We start from the raw sequence: 14,949 nt of genomic DNA, 5'->3' as shown, positions 1-14,949 counted from the left end.
TCCTGGTTCTTCATAGTCTCCCTTTTCTGTAATTCTACTTGGGTAAGCCTAGGACACATTCCCTTAGAGGTTGGGTACATGGTGGGAACGTGCAGAAACTGAGCTAGAAACCTGTTAAAATTCACTTGTGTAGAAGACTGAGAACATTTCCAAGTCGATGTCCTGCAGCCCTGAAGTCCAATCTGTCTCAAAATTAAACTTGGCATCCCCCTGTTCAGTGCTATCATGAGTTAGTATTAGAGTTGAACTCCCCATGGCCAATGTTGTTTTCCTTATTTCGAAGCCTGGGGTGGGGACAAGAATGGGGATGAGGTCACGGGTGAAGGACTTGGTAACCCCGAAGAGCCAATAACAGCTTTGAACAAGGTCAAAGGCATAAGCTCCTTTTCTGGTTAGATTGTTCCATTTTAATTTGTGCTATCAGTCATAGGCAGCCTGCAAGATCATCACTGCCACAGATGGCGCTGGCCTCAGTGTGTGCCCTAGTAATGACGGGTCAGCAACATTATGTGTGCATATGAAAGCAAGCGCATCCATTGCTGCATTTCCATATCTATATTTAGGTTATTAAGTGCTCAGGGAAATTTGCATGCATTTTAGGTTAGAAGCATTGTGCTTGGTCTGTATATCAGTGAACTGGAGCTATCTATATCATCTCTTTTCATGTTTTCATGTTGCTACTCAGTTGCCTGAAGGGGGAAGGAACTCTCATTTTATAAATAATTACCTGTCTTCATCTGCATCTTTTTTTTTTAATTTATTTGACAGGTAGAGTAATAGACAGTGAGAGAGAGAGAGACAGAGAGAAAGGTCTTCCTTCCGTTGGTTCACTCCCCAAATGGCTGCAACAGCCAGTGCTGCGCTGATCTGAAGCCAGGAGCCGGGTGCTTCTTCCTGGTCTCCCATGCGGGTGCAGGGCCCAAGCACTTGGGCCATCCTCCACTGCTTTCCCAGACCACAGCGGAGAGCTGGACTGGAAGAGGAGCAACCAGGACTAGAACCTGGCGCCCATATGGGATGCCGGCGCTGCAGGTGGAGGATTAACCAAGTGAGCCACATTGCCGGCCCCTTATCTGCATTTTTAAGTACCTTACATGATAACCTGTATGTAGCCTTTTGAATCTCAGATTCAGGACCAACTGACATTTCCACATTTTACATTAGACTGATCTTTATGTAAACGAAGCTATGATTTAAGAGGTCTGCTGCCATTTTTAACCCTATTTTAGAATCTGAACAGATTGAATGCATTTTTTTAACTTGGAAAGAAAAACCTGATAATTTCAGCACATAGGTCATGCTCTGTAGAAAATCCCAGATAATTCTTCAGTATTCCGGGCCCATTTACCAAGTATTAGTCTCACACACTGATGCGTTTGGCCTGAGATGTTCTTTGGCTCATTGGGGATAGATCCATTGTCGGAGACTTTTCTTCTATCTGCTCCATTTTCCACATATATTCATGTTTCTGATTTCTTTTGTTGTCTTGTTAGTGTTTGGCTCTTGTTGATTTCTTTAGGATTCACGTTAACTGTTCCCAGATGGAGTGCAGGGTTTCAGAATCACCCATACCAGATCCTCCCCATATGCTCTCCTGTACTGTGACACACCCCCATCCTCATGATTTAGAACAACTGGTTTTGCTGTTTCTGTTCACACATTTCATTAGGGCAGGACGTAGTCTTGGAAAGTGGGAAGATCCTGGCCAGCAAATGTGCTGAGTTAGGGGACTTCAGAGTTGACTGAGACGAGATGAGAGCTCTCTGAAGGGAAGTAACTCTGGCAAGGAATGGTGTCCGGTATAGCTGAACTTTGAATTGTCTGGCCGGATCACCTCCCTCTGTCGTGAAGATGTGGAGCCAACTGGTGTGGGAATACTTCCCCTTACGGTTGACTTCTCCAGTCCCGTGTGCACACCAGGATCCTTCTTAGGTCTTCTCTCCTTTCTGAAGCCTTTCTGGTAATAAGTGGCGTCTTTCTTAGTTTCTATCTTTTTTGAACACTTAGTATGCAGTTTTACACTTATGTTGCGAAAATGTCTCCAATGAAGGAACTTCAAAGTTTGTGGAAAATGGAATTAAAAGATGTGTTTATTTTGGGGCAATAATTTTTGGAAGTCCATACATAGTTTTCTCATAATATATATTTTCATGAGTTTTTTGAGATACCTTCTTATATGGTTCATTATTCTAATAAGCTTCTCAAAGATACTTTAAATTTTGCAGAGGAGAAATTTGAACAGGATGGGAGGAAGGGCACTAACGTTTGTTTAGCACTTCCATAGGCCAGACACTGCGGGAAGCCCTCGATTTCTTGAGTTTGTTTCTGCATGACGTTATCTCTTGTTACAGATGATTAAAATGAAATTTGGAACTGTAAGTGACTAGCTAAAGAGCACATGATTTTTAGAAGAGACTGTGGAGACTTGATTTAGGATTATAAGGCTCCAAACTCAGTGTTGCCGTGAGACTTAAGTACCAGCCTCCCTCTATATTATTTATTTGAGAGGGAGAGAGAGACAAGGGAGAGAGAGAGGGAGAGAGAAAGAGAGAGACAGAGAGAGTGAGAGCAAGCACACTCTCATCTACTGGTTCATTCCCCAAATGACCGCAGTGGTCAAGACTGAACTGGACAGAAGCCTGGAGCTGAGAGCTCAGTTCAGGTCTTCTATGTGGGTGGGGAACTCAACTATTTAAGCTTCACTGCTGCCTCCTAGAATCCACATTGTCGGAAAGTTGGAGTTAGGAGCCAGAGCAAGGCAGCAAACTCAGATACTCCAACATGGTGCAGGGGCCTCCTTTCTACTAGGCCAAATGCCCACCCACTCTCTATGTCTTAGAAGTGTGTCTCGTGTCTGCGTTATTTAGCAGTTCTACTGTCTTACCCTTTTAATGTGAACCATAGGTGAGCTTTTTCTATCTTTATGTAATTTTTAATACTGGCTTTGTTTGTCACATATAGATTTTGGATTAAGCGATTATATAATGATGTGATGATCAATCAATTGACCAAAAGTTTTGTAGAACTTTTGGGAGATTCATGCTTGAAGTATATACATATGTTTTGCTATCACAGTTGCCAGTTCTTTTCACATCTAAAGGATGCTTGTGGTAGTGGAAATACAAAAAAAATTACATTGAGAATGATATCTGTAATACCTAAATTTTATTTATCATGCTAAGTAATTTCACATAGGATCAGAAAGGAAATGATCTGTAATTGTATTTTTTTATCTAATATTTCCACAAAATTTTAGCCTTTTTTTTAAACATAGCTGAGTATGACTTGTTAATCTTTCAGTATTCTTTTATGGATGATTTGATTGAGCCAGTAAATATGCTTACCAGCTCTTCTGATTTATACTGCTTGGCAGAAAACTTCATTCATTCTGACAGTTTACAGTATCCCAACTATTCTTGATCAGCTTTATTTCAACTGTTGAATTCTTGGAAGATTTCATAACCAGTAACACTTTTCAGGCACTTTTTTTTATTACTTTCTTACAGCCAAAAATCCCTTTATTTCATTTTCCCCATAGCACTTTAGTTTGTTAGAACTGTTTTTAATAGTCTCAGACTCTTAAAATTATCACTACATGTATATGAATATCTGCAAGTATTTTTTTCCAAACACTAGCTTCATTTTTCTTAATTTAACCTCCCTGAGGAATATTTTAAATTACCATCTCATTTGTCTCAATCATTTTGCTAGCATTAGCTTCTGCAGGCTAACAGGTACTTATATGGCCATATCAGCTCCGATTTTACCTAATTTAGAAATGGAGCCTGCTCCCTGTTTTTTTTTTACTGAAATCTCATGGTATGTACAGATACTTTCTGATTATTTACACCTGAGGGACTAAATTTCTGGGGAAGAAACTTATGAGGCAATCTTATCCTTTTTGACTTGGTATTGTTTTTAGACATGTGGCGGAACAGGTGCAGAACTTAGCATCCGTCTCTGCCAATTAGGGAAATAGAGGCAGTCAGGTGTAGAGGGATTAAGAGAATATGCTAGAACCAGAGAGCCTTGTACTGGGACCTGGCTTTGCAATTGGTTAGTGGTAACTTTAGGCAAATTGTTTCACCCTGTTGAGCTTTAATTTCATCAGTAAAATGGGGGTAATGCTAGTTACTACTTCATTTGCCTGTCGGGAGGATTAAATGAGTTGATATAACTATAGTACTTGAAATAGCACATTTGCATGTACCTATTTGTGTTTCTATAGACAATGCTCTAACAAAGTTTTATTTAAAATGTAACTGTCTTGGCTTGATGGCCACACATACAGAAATAGCCCATGATACTCTACTTTTTCTTTTTGGACCCCTAATATACTGTACTAAAATTCGGTATTCCACAGTGACATTCTTTCTGAACCAGAAAAAGACAAGTATTTTTTTTTTTTTGGAGTAGCATATGCTGATCTTTATAAACATGGTAGCAATTCCTTTCCTCCTCTGTTTTTTTTTTTTTTTCTCAAGTTGTTGTCTGCCTTGCCAGGAGATAGTGGCGGCTCTGTGTCTTGCCTGACTAGCTCAAGTGGGAAACCTAATGCAATAATTAATTAAAGATGTCAAGCCTGTGATTATATCTGCTCACTTGCTCTTTTCCTCTTATTTTTTTCCTTTTTTTCATATTAAGGCTTTTACAAACAGCCCTCCACAATAGCTATATGAATTCAAATGTCAGGGTTTGAGCAGGAAGGAAATGTAATAGTTATTTGAACTCATCTATGGTTCACATATGCTTCATAGTCATTTCAGACGGATTCCATTTTGTTGGCCAAAATCCCATCTGTTTCTGAGGTTCTTCCACTCGACTGTCCTTTTCTTCATGCAATCTTTGAAAGCTTCTGTTAGAATGGATCAACCCATCTTTGTTTTTCTGGTCTTGGTTGCATTTCTTTTGTGACATTTCATTTGTTACATCAAAGACTTCTCCAGGTCAGGCCCTCACTTTATCTCCTTTGTCTTCGTTCTTCTGTCCCACGAACCATGCATAGTGGCTCAGTCCTCAGAAAATGATCCCTGAATGAATGATTTATGGGTGATTAGAACTGGTATGGGGCTAGATAATTTAATTCCTCACGTTGGCCATGAGAAATTTGAGGCCTAGAAGAGTACCCAATTTTGTCTAAGACCACTCAGCCAGCAGAGAAAGGGGAACAAATAACACTTTTCTTATGTCTATAGATATTTTTGCTAAAATTATTAGGATATTAATATACTATTGCTTGAGAATTATAAGCCTCTAAAATATCTGAGACGTTGTTTTGGAAATAGCTGGCAAATCAGAGAGCTATTTTTAAGTACTGTATGTAGTATTCCTATTTAGTCAAATGTGTCACTTGACAAACAAATCTATATAGAAACAGATAAATTTTCTATTACATTGCACTCATCATTAATCTCATACCATATCTGACTTGTAAATTGAGTGCATTAATGGACTGTTCACAATTGTCATATTACTTTGGCCAAATCAAAGTCTCTGAAAATTAGAGAAAGATGGGAATTGTTTCTTCTGTACAGCGCTGCTACTACATAAGCTTTCAAAATGAAATCAGTTTTCTTGAACCAAATATTGCCACATAAATGCATTTTTAATTAAATAAGCTTGTGAGAAATCTTGAAACATCTTTTCCATATAAACCCAGTGAAGCCCCTCCTTTTTGTCTTTTCAGATGCTCTAACAAACAAGGACCTTGCTTGAATCATTCATTTTGTAGAAATCATAATATCCCGTCAGCAGCATCAGCTAACCTAGCTGAATTAGGAAACGTAATCCACCATTAAATGGTGGAATGCAGGATGAAATATAGTTCAAGACCACAGATGTGCCTTTCAAGGTAGTCTGCTATGCTCACTGGAGGGGTATGTGTGTGTCTGTGTGTATGCACGCATGTCTGTGTGTGTTGAAAATAAAATTGTTTTCATAAAAATACAATGGTAAATGTGAATGTTTTTCATAGTGATTAAGATGCCACTTTGGATACCACCTTCCATATCAAAGTTCCTGAGTTTGAATCCTGGCGCTATCTTGCTTCCAGCTTCCTTCTAGTGCATGCTGTAGGAGGCAGCAGGCACTCTTGTGCGTGGGTCCCTGACACTCATTTGGGAAACCTACATTGGATTTCAGGCTCCTGACTCTGGCCTGCCCTGCCCTGACCCCAGTGGTTATGGACATTTGAGGAGTGAAAAAGTAAATGGGATATCTCTGTCCTTCTTTGTTTCTGCCCTTGTCTGTCTTTCTCTCTCTCTCTCTCTCAAGTAAATAAAATAAAGTAGGTTTTAAAGTACAATGATAAACCATTTTTAACTCCTAAATTAAGATTTTTGTTTTGGATTTTACTTTGGGGATTATTGAAACATGCTTTCCTAGTTTTTTATGACTGCTTTTCTGAAATACAATTCACATATCATCCAATTTACTCATTTAAGGTGTATAATTCATGTGCTTTTTGTATAGTTATGGAGTTGTACAATCATCAATACAATAGATTTTAGAATTTTTAAGTTAGATTTTTTTTTAAAGGCAGAGCAAGAGAAAGAAAGAAAGATGAAGAGATAAATCCTCCATCTGTTGTTTTATTCCCCAAATGCCCACAACAGTTGAAGCTAGGAGCCAGGAACTCCAACCAGGTCTCTCATGTGAGTGGTAATCAAAGTACCTGAGCCATGTGCGTAGGGTGTCTTACAGTTTAGTTAGGTGTTCTTCTATTGCTTTCAACAGCGTTTTGTGGAGAGAGCTACCCCAAAACTCATCAGATGATTCTACTTTTTTTTAAGATTTTATTTATTTATTTGAGAGGTAGAGTTCCAGACAGTGAGAGGGAGAGACAGAGAGAAAGGTCTTCCTTGCATTGGTTCACTCCCCAGATGGCCACAATGGCTGGAGCTGTGCCGATTTGAAGCCAGGAGCCAGGTGCTTCTTCCAGGTCTCCCATGTGGGTGCAGGGGCCCAAGCACTTGGGCCATCTTCTATTGCTTTCCCAGGCCGTAGCAGAGAGCTGGATTGGAAAAGGGGCAACCGGAACTAGAATCAGCGCCCATGATGATTCTACTTTTTTAAAACAAGATTTTATTTATCTGAAAGGTAGAGTTATGAGGGGGGTGGCATTGGTGTAGGGAGGGGTGAGAATAAGAGAGAGAGAGAGACAGACAGAGAGAGAGAAAGAGAGAGAGAGAGAGAGAGAGAGAAAGAGAGAGATATATCTCCCATCAGCTGGTTCACTCCCCAAATGGCTGCAGTGGCCAGGGATAAGCCAGGCCAAAGTCAAGAGCCCAGAACTTCATCTAGGTTTCCCACGTGGGTGCAAGGGCCCAAACACTTGGGCCATCTTCTGCTGCTTTCCTAGGCACATTAGTGAGGAGCTGGATTGGAGGCAGAGCAGCTAGGACTCAAACTGGTGCTCTGATATAGGATGTTGGGGTTGAAGGTGACGGCTTGATCACTGTGCCACCATGCTGACACCTAGATGATTCTACTTGATGTTTAATATATACTTATCCTCTCCCTGAAGGCAGAAAAGTTAAATCAGACAACGTATAATAATCCTACAGCCATCCCTGACCACACAGGAGGAGGAATGGTGGTGTGAGGGCTCTGGAATCTCAGAGAGATCTGGACTTCAAACCATGACTGTGAAGCGGTACAAGGAAGCAACACACTTTAAAGGGTGTGAGTTGTTAGCTGTTGAGGAGGAGAGAAAGACAAATGGCTTAAGGTCAGAGTTTTAGGCTTTATTCTCGAAGGACAGATGTGTCTGTAAATTCCCTGCCAAACATATATGAAGGGACTTCAAAAAATTCATGTGAAAATAAAATTAAAAGATGAGCTTGTTTTGATAGAAAAAATTGTGAAATGCATGCGTAGTTTAAACTGTTTTGAAGACCCCCCATCTTGAACACCACTAATTGCACCAGGGAAAGTGTGCTTCTGAAGTTCCTTGTGATACTAGATGAACACTCAGTGCAGAATCCGATATTGACGCTGACGGCCTTGCCATTTCCTCTGTCTTAGGGTGTGGGCTCAGGTTACTTGACATATTAGCAGTGGCCAAAGCAGTGTTAGGCTCAACCCACCCACCATAGTGACACTGTTTGCTCTGATTTATTTTAAATTAAATTACAGATAATGTGACAGCGCTGATGCTCATCTTGAGGTCCAGAGCTCTCAGGAGTTCACTGCTGTGATCCTGGGATCTGTTTCTTATATTTTTCTAAAGCCTTATGGAAATAATACCTGTGACAGGGATTCAGAGGCAACCAAAACCACTTTTTTTTTAATAAACTTTTTTTTTTTTGACAGGCAGAGTGGATAGTGAGAGAGAGATAGAGAGAAAGGTCTTCCTTTTGCCGTTGGTTCATCCTCCAATGGCCGCCACAGCTGGCGCGCTGCGGCCAGCACACCACGCTGATCCGATGGCAGGAGCCAGGTGCTTCTCCTGGTCTCCCATGGGGTGCAGGGCCCAAGCACTTGGGCCATCCTCCACTGCCTTCCCGGGCCACAGCAGAGAGCTGGCCTGGAAGAGGGGCAACCGGGAAAGAATCCGGCGCCCGACCGGGACTAGAACCCGGTGTGCCGGCGCTGCAAGGTGGATGATTAGCCTATTGAGCCGTGGTGCTGGCCCCAAAACCACTTTTTTATCCAGCTTTTGTGTTATTCTAGTATGGTAGCATTATCTGATAGTTATTAGAAATTGTTAAGAACAATTATACATGTCTTGCAAAAATTAGAAGTAGGGAAATATATTTTTAATAATTATAATTTGTTTGATTACAAGATCCTCATATATAGGGTACCTATATATTTAAATTATAATTTGAAAGGTTGAAACCTTTTGTGGGAAACCTTTATGTAAGCACAGACAGAAGATATGTAGTAATAAGCTTAGATGATGTCACCATGAAAATTAGGAACCCAAGTCATTCTATTTTATTATTTAATCTTTTGTATATGGTTTCCATCCTCATGTTCCAAAATGGTTGCTTGAATTACGATGATCACATCCACAGTTCAGTTAGCCAGAAAGAAAAAAAAAAGGATGAGCAAGCCTCTTTTAAGAATTATTGATACCACGAGTGACATATCTACTCACATGCTATTGCTGACTTTCCTTACCTGCAAGGAGTTTTGGGAAATGTGCACTTTATCCTGTACCCAGACATACCTAATCTTAGTTCTGTACCTGGCTAAGAATAGTAATGTCTATGATTAAGGGAAAAAAGGAAAAAGTATTATTAATAGTTTCAGCCATAAAGAGTATGTGCTATGTATTTGGGAGCTAAAGATACTCAATAATTGAGACTATTCAATAATTTAGCTTTAATGCTTGTTTATTTGTTTGGGAGACAGAGAGCTGCCACCTTACTATCTGCTGGCCAATTTTACAAATATTTGCAATCACTGGGTCTGGGTCCGATCAAAGCTGGGAGCTAGAGACACGATCCAGGTCTTCTGCATGGGAGCAGAAACTCAGGTTCTTGAGCAATCACCTGAAGCTTTTGTTTCCTTGCTGATGGTCGTTTAAGAGTTCTCTTACTACCAATGCCATCTCACTAGTCCCAGTGATCAATTTCTGTTCACAATTGATCATAATGATAGGACTAAGAACCAAAGGGATCACATAAACAAGAATAGTGTCTGCAAATACTAGCTGATAGAATCAAAAAGGGAGAGAACGATCCAACATGGGAAGTGAGATACACAGCAGACCCATAGAATGGCAGATGTCCTAAACAGCCCTCTGGCCTCAGAATCAGCCCTTAAGGCATGCGGATCTGGCTGAAAAGCCCATGAGAGTATTTCAGACATGGAAAGCCAAGACACTCTGGGGAAAAAACAAAAACAAAAACAAAAACAAACCTAAATGAAAGATCTCCACGAGTGAGATCCCAGTGGAAAGAATGGGTCATCAAAGAAGGAGGTACCTTTCTCCGAAGGGAGGAGAGAACTTCCACTTTGACCATGGCCTTGTCTAAAAATTATCAGAGTCCGTGAACTCAGGGGGCTTCCATAGCCTTGGCAGCTCATGACAAGAGCCTAGGGTGATTACTGATGCCATAAACAAGAGTGTCAATTTGTTAAGTCAACAACAGGAGTCACTGTGCACTTACTCCTCATGCAGGATCTTTGTCCTTAGTGTGCTGTACATTGAGATTTAATGCTATAACTAGTACTCAAACAGTATTTTTCACTTTATGTTTCTATGTGGGAGCAAACTGTTGAAATCTTTACTTAATATATGTGAAACTGATCTTCTGTATATAAAGAGAATTGAAAATGAATCTTGATGTGAATGGAAGGGGAGAGAGAGTGGGAAAGGGGAGGGTTGCCGGTGGGAGGGATGGTATGGGGGGAAGCCATTTTAGTCCATAAGCTGTACTTTGGAAATTTATATTCATTAAATAAAAGTTTAAAAAAAAAAAAAAGAGTTCTCTTACTTATTGGAAGCCACCTACACTGCCAGCCATGTGGCCCCTCCAGCAACAGAGAACTTCTTGAGTGTCAAATCCTGTTTTGCATTGACTCTCTGATTCCCTCTAGACCCAGATTTAAAGGGCTCAAGTCATTGGGTTAGGTCACTCAATATAATCTTTCTGTTTTAGGGCAACTGAGTTGGAACCTTAAATATATCTGCAAATTTTTCTTTACAATGGAAACTAGGTTAGTGTTTGGATCACTTTGTATACAGTGGGGACTGGGACTCTTGCGGGCTATCTTAGAATTCTGTCTACTGTGGTTGATCCCTGTGTATGTTAAACTGCCAAATTAGGAACAACCCAAAATTTCAAGAATAAACTACTGATTAAATAAGTTATTACATATTTATGTTACGGAAGCATATAGTGCTATTCAAAACTCTCAAAGGAACATTACAGGAAAATACTACTTTTTATGAGTTAAAATCCAAGATATTAAATAATAAACAGTAATTACATGGAAAAAGACTGGAAAGAAATACATGTACATATTGCTAATAGAGGATATGGTAATAGGTAATTAAAATGTCTTTATATTGTTTCATATGTCCAGATACAGTCAGGTGTCACTTAATGATGGGGACGGGTTCTGAGAAATGTATTGTTAAGCAATATAATCATTGTTTAATATCATCAGGTGTACTTACACAAACTGATACGGCTATGATATCACTAGTGAATAGAATCTTGTGAACCACTGTCTTGTTTGTGGCCTGTCATTGACCAAAACATTGTTATCTGGTGCATGACTCTTTTTTTAAAAGATGTGTTTTTTTTTTTTTTTTTTTTTTTTTACAGGCAGAGTGGACAGTGAGAGAGAGAGAGACAGAGAGAAAGGTCTTCCTTTGCTGTTGGTTCACTCTCCAATGGCCACCGCGGCCGGCGCGCTGCGGCCGGCGCACCACGCTGATCCGATGACAGGAGCCAGGAGCCAGGTGCTTTTCCTGGTCTCCCATGGTGTGCAGGGCCCAAGCACCTGGGCCATCCTCCACTGCACTCCCGGGCCACAGCAGAGAGCTGGCCTGGAAGAGGGGCAACCAGGACAGAATCCGGCGCCCGACCGGGACTAGAACCCGGTGTGCCGGCGCCGCTAGGCGGAGGATTAGCCTAGTGAGCAGTGGCGCCGGCCAAAAGATGTGTTTTATTTATTTGAAAGCAGAGTGACCGAGAGGGAGGGAGGAAGGGACGGAGGGAAGAAAGGGGGGGGAGAGAAAGAGAGAGAGAGACAGAGAGCGAGAGGGAGGGAGGAGGGAGATCTTCCATCTGCTGGTTCATTCTCAAAATGGTTGCAACAGTCAGGGCTGGGCCAGGCTGAAGTCAGGAACCAGAAACTCCATCTGGATATCCCACATGAGTGAAAAGGGGCTCAAGTACTTGGACCATCTTCCATTGCCTTCCCAGGCACATTAGCAGGGAGCTAGATGAGAAACAGAGCAAATGGGACTTGAACTGGCACTTGGCTATCTAGTTAGCTAATATATCTTGGAAATCTAGTTAGCTAATATACCCTGCTTTGAAAATCACCTTCTCCTTTAACATCACCAGCTTGCCCTGCAGTCAAGTTCTTGTATACGGACACTTCTCACTTTAGGAAGAACTTCTTTCCAAGAAGTTCTTACTCCATGTGATCTGTTTCCCTGTGTCACAGGCTCTCAAAATATAACCAGATTCTCTCAATCCTCACATTAGTTTAGGCTTTGCTGATTCACCTGTCAGGGCATCACAGGCAGTGACCTAACCCACTACACTATAGCACCAGCCCTATATGACTGTGTACTTTCTTTTTATAACATTTCATTTATTTATTCTTATTTATTTGAGTGGGGGGGGGAGAGAGAGAGAGAGAGAGAGAGAGAATCTTCCATCCTCTGATTCACTTCCCAAATGCCCACAACATCCATGTCTGGGCCAGGCTGGAGCCAGGAGCCAGGAGCCAGGAATTCAGTCTGAGCTTCTCACGTGAGTGGCAGGAACCTGAGCACTTTACCCATTGACTGCTGCATCCCAAGATGTGCATTAACAAGAAGGTAGACTCAGAAGCAGAGAGGGATCTAGTACTCAGACACTCTGATATGGGATGTCTTTCCCACACAGCATCATTCTAGCATTTTCATGGGATACATAGTATTTTTGATTTTGCTGTGCTCATCCACAAACTGTGACCCTCATTGACATACATATTGTCTTGACAAGTCTCTCACTTGATCATCTTCCAGTGCCTTCATCTGCAGACTCAGAATCTCTCTAAGCCTTTTTGCTTTGACTTGCATTTAGTTCTTTTTTTTTTTTTTTTCCTTTTGGACAGGCGGAGTTAGACAGTGAGAGAGAGACAGAGAGAAAGGTCTTCCTTCCCGGCGAGCTCCAATCCAAAGCCAGGAGCCAGTGCTTCCTCCTGGTCTCCCATGAGGGTGCAGGACCCAAGCACTTGGGCCATCCTCCCCTGCCTTCCCGGGCCACAGCAGAGAGCTGGCCTGGAAGAGGGGCAACCGGGACAGAATCTGGCGCCCCAACTGGGACTAGAACCCGGGGTACTGGTGCCACAGGCAGAGGATTAGCCTACTGAGCCGTGGCGCCGGCCAACTAATGGCACTGAGATATCTTGCTATTATTCCCTTCTGTGCCTTTAGCAGACAGTATTTACTGCTTCGGGCCCTCTTTTCCCCTACCATAGACTCTCCAATGAGAGTCAACTCTATCTGGTCTGTTGAAATTGCCCTGACAGGTGAATCAGCAAAGCCTAAACTAATGTGAGGATTGAGAGAATCTGGTTATATTTTGAGAGCCTGTGACACAGGGAAACAGATCACATGGAGTAAGAACTTCTTGGAAAGAAGTTCTTCCTAAAGTGAGAAGTGTCCGTATACAAGAACTTGACTGCAGGGCAAGCTGTTGATGTTAAAGGAGAAGGTGATTTTCAAAGCAGTATATATTAGCTAACTAGATTTCCTTTGGTCACAGTTCCATGGCTGATTCCAGGGGGCACAAAGCAACATTCCTTGGGGCTGATGTGGTGCAGTGGGTTGTCACTTGGAACAATGCTGGCATTCCACATTGAAGTGCCAGTTCCAGTTCCAATTGTTCTGCTTCTGATCCAGCTTCCTGTTAATATGCTTGGGAAGACAGCAGAGGATTTCTCAAGTACTTGGACCTCTGTCACCCATGTGGAAGACCAGGATGGCATTCCTGGCTCCTGGGTTCTACCTGGCCCAGCTGTGTTCATTGTGGCCATTGGAGGAGTGAACCAGCAGATGGAAGATTTCTCTCTGTCCCTTTTTCTTTCTCTATCACACTGCCTTTCAGATAAATTTTTAAAAAATATATTCTTTATGAATGAACATGGGTGATGGTACTCTCACTTGAGCAAAGTAACAGCATCCTAAGACATGCCATTGAGGAACTGTAGAGAAGGAAATAGCACTATGCATACAAATCAGGCCCCTGGAACTTCGCAAATGTATTAAAAATAATTTGAATGGGACTAGAATTCTGAAATTCTGCAAATAAGGTAACATAATACCATTTCAGATTTCCTGTTTTAGCCCTGAATTAGTGTGACCCATAACTAAATGGGTTATTTTCATAAGTTATTTGATATTGGAAGGGAAACTAGTGTGCTTTTCATTTTAAAGATTAAAATGTGGGGAGGTTAACCTGCTCACACAACAACTTAAGTTGGAGAAGGACCAGAGCCCAGTAGTGAATTGGTTCGTTTTTCCACTAAACTCTAGTATGACTAGGCCAGAGTCACTTGCCGAGCAAATACTCAGAATCAAACCTTATCAGATGCTGAGGGCTACCACAGTTATAGCCAGAAGTGCAGACCACACCTAACCCGTCAAAGTCTACGGAAATGGCTTGATTTGTGAACTTCAACTCAGACCTCGCAGAATTCCAAGAACCATTGGATACTGGATTCTATTTTCTGAAGATGGAAAATTTCACATGTTCTCCCAAGGTGATGTTAACATTCCTTTCTTAAGAGGTCAGGATCCATGTTCCCACCCCTTCAACTTGGGCAGTTCTCTCTTATTGCCTCGATAAATAGCAAATGGAGGGAGTTTGACTGCCTGGGTTACAAGCTTTGTTTATAAAACGTAACTTGGTGGGGCTGCCATTGTAATGCAGTGGATTAGCTCCCACTTCTGATACTGGCAGCCCATACTGGAGTGCTGGTTCGAATCCCGGCTGCCCTGCTTCCAACCAGCTCCCTGCTAATATACCTGGGAAGGTAGTAGATGATAGTCTAAGTATGTGGACCCCTTCACCCACATGGGAGATCCAGATGGCGTCTGGGATCCTAGTTTCTACCTGGCCCATCCCTAGCCACTGCAGACAGTTAGGGAGTGAACCAGTGAATGGAAGATTTTTCTCTCTGTCTCTTGTTCTCTCTTTAATTCTACCACTCAAGTAAATAAATCTTAAAGAAAATATGGCTTGGCTACCACCTGGTTTTCTCTGGTGA

This window comes from Oryctolagus cuniculus, chromosome 14 (assembly GCF_051225735.1).
Source record: "Oryctolagus cuniculus isolate XC-2025 breed Fujian yellow rabbit chromosome 14, ASM5122573v1, whole genome shotgun sequence".
NCBI lineage: Eukaryota > Metazoa > Chordata > Mammalia > Lagomorpha > Leporidae > Oryctolagus > Oryctolagus cuniculus.
Note: the sequence above shows the minus strand (reverse complement) of the source record.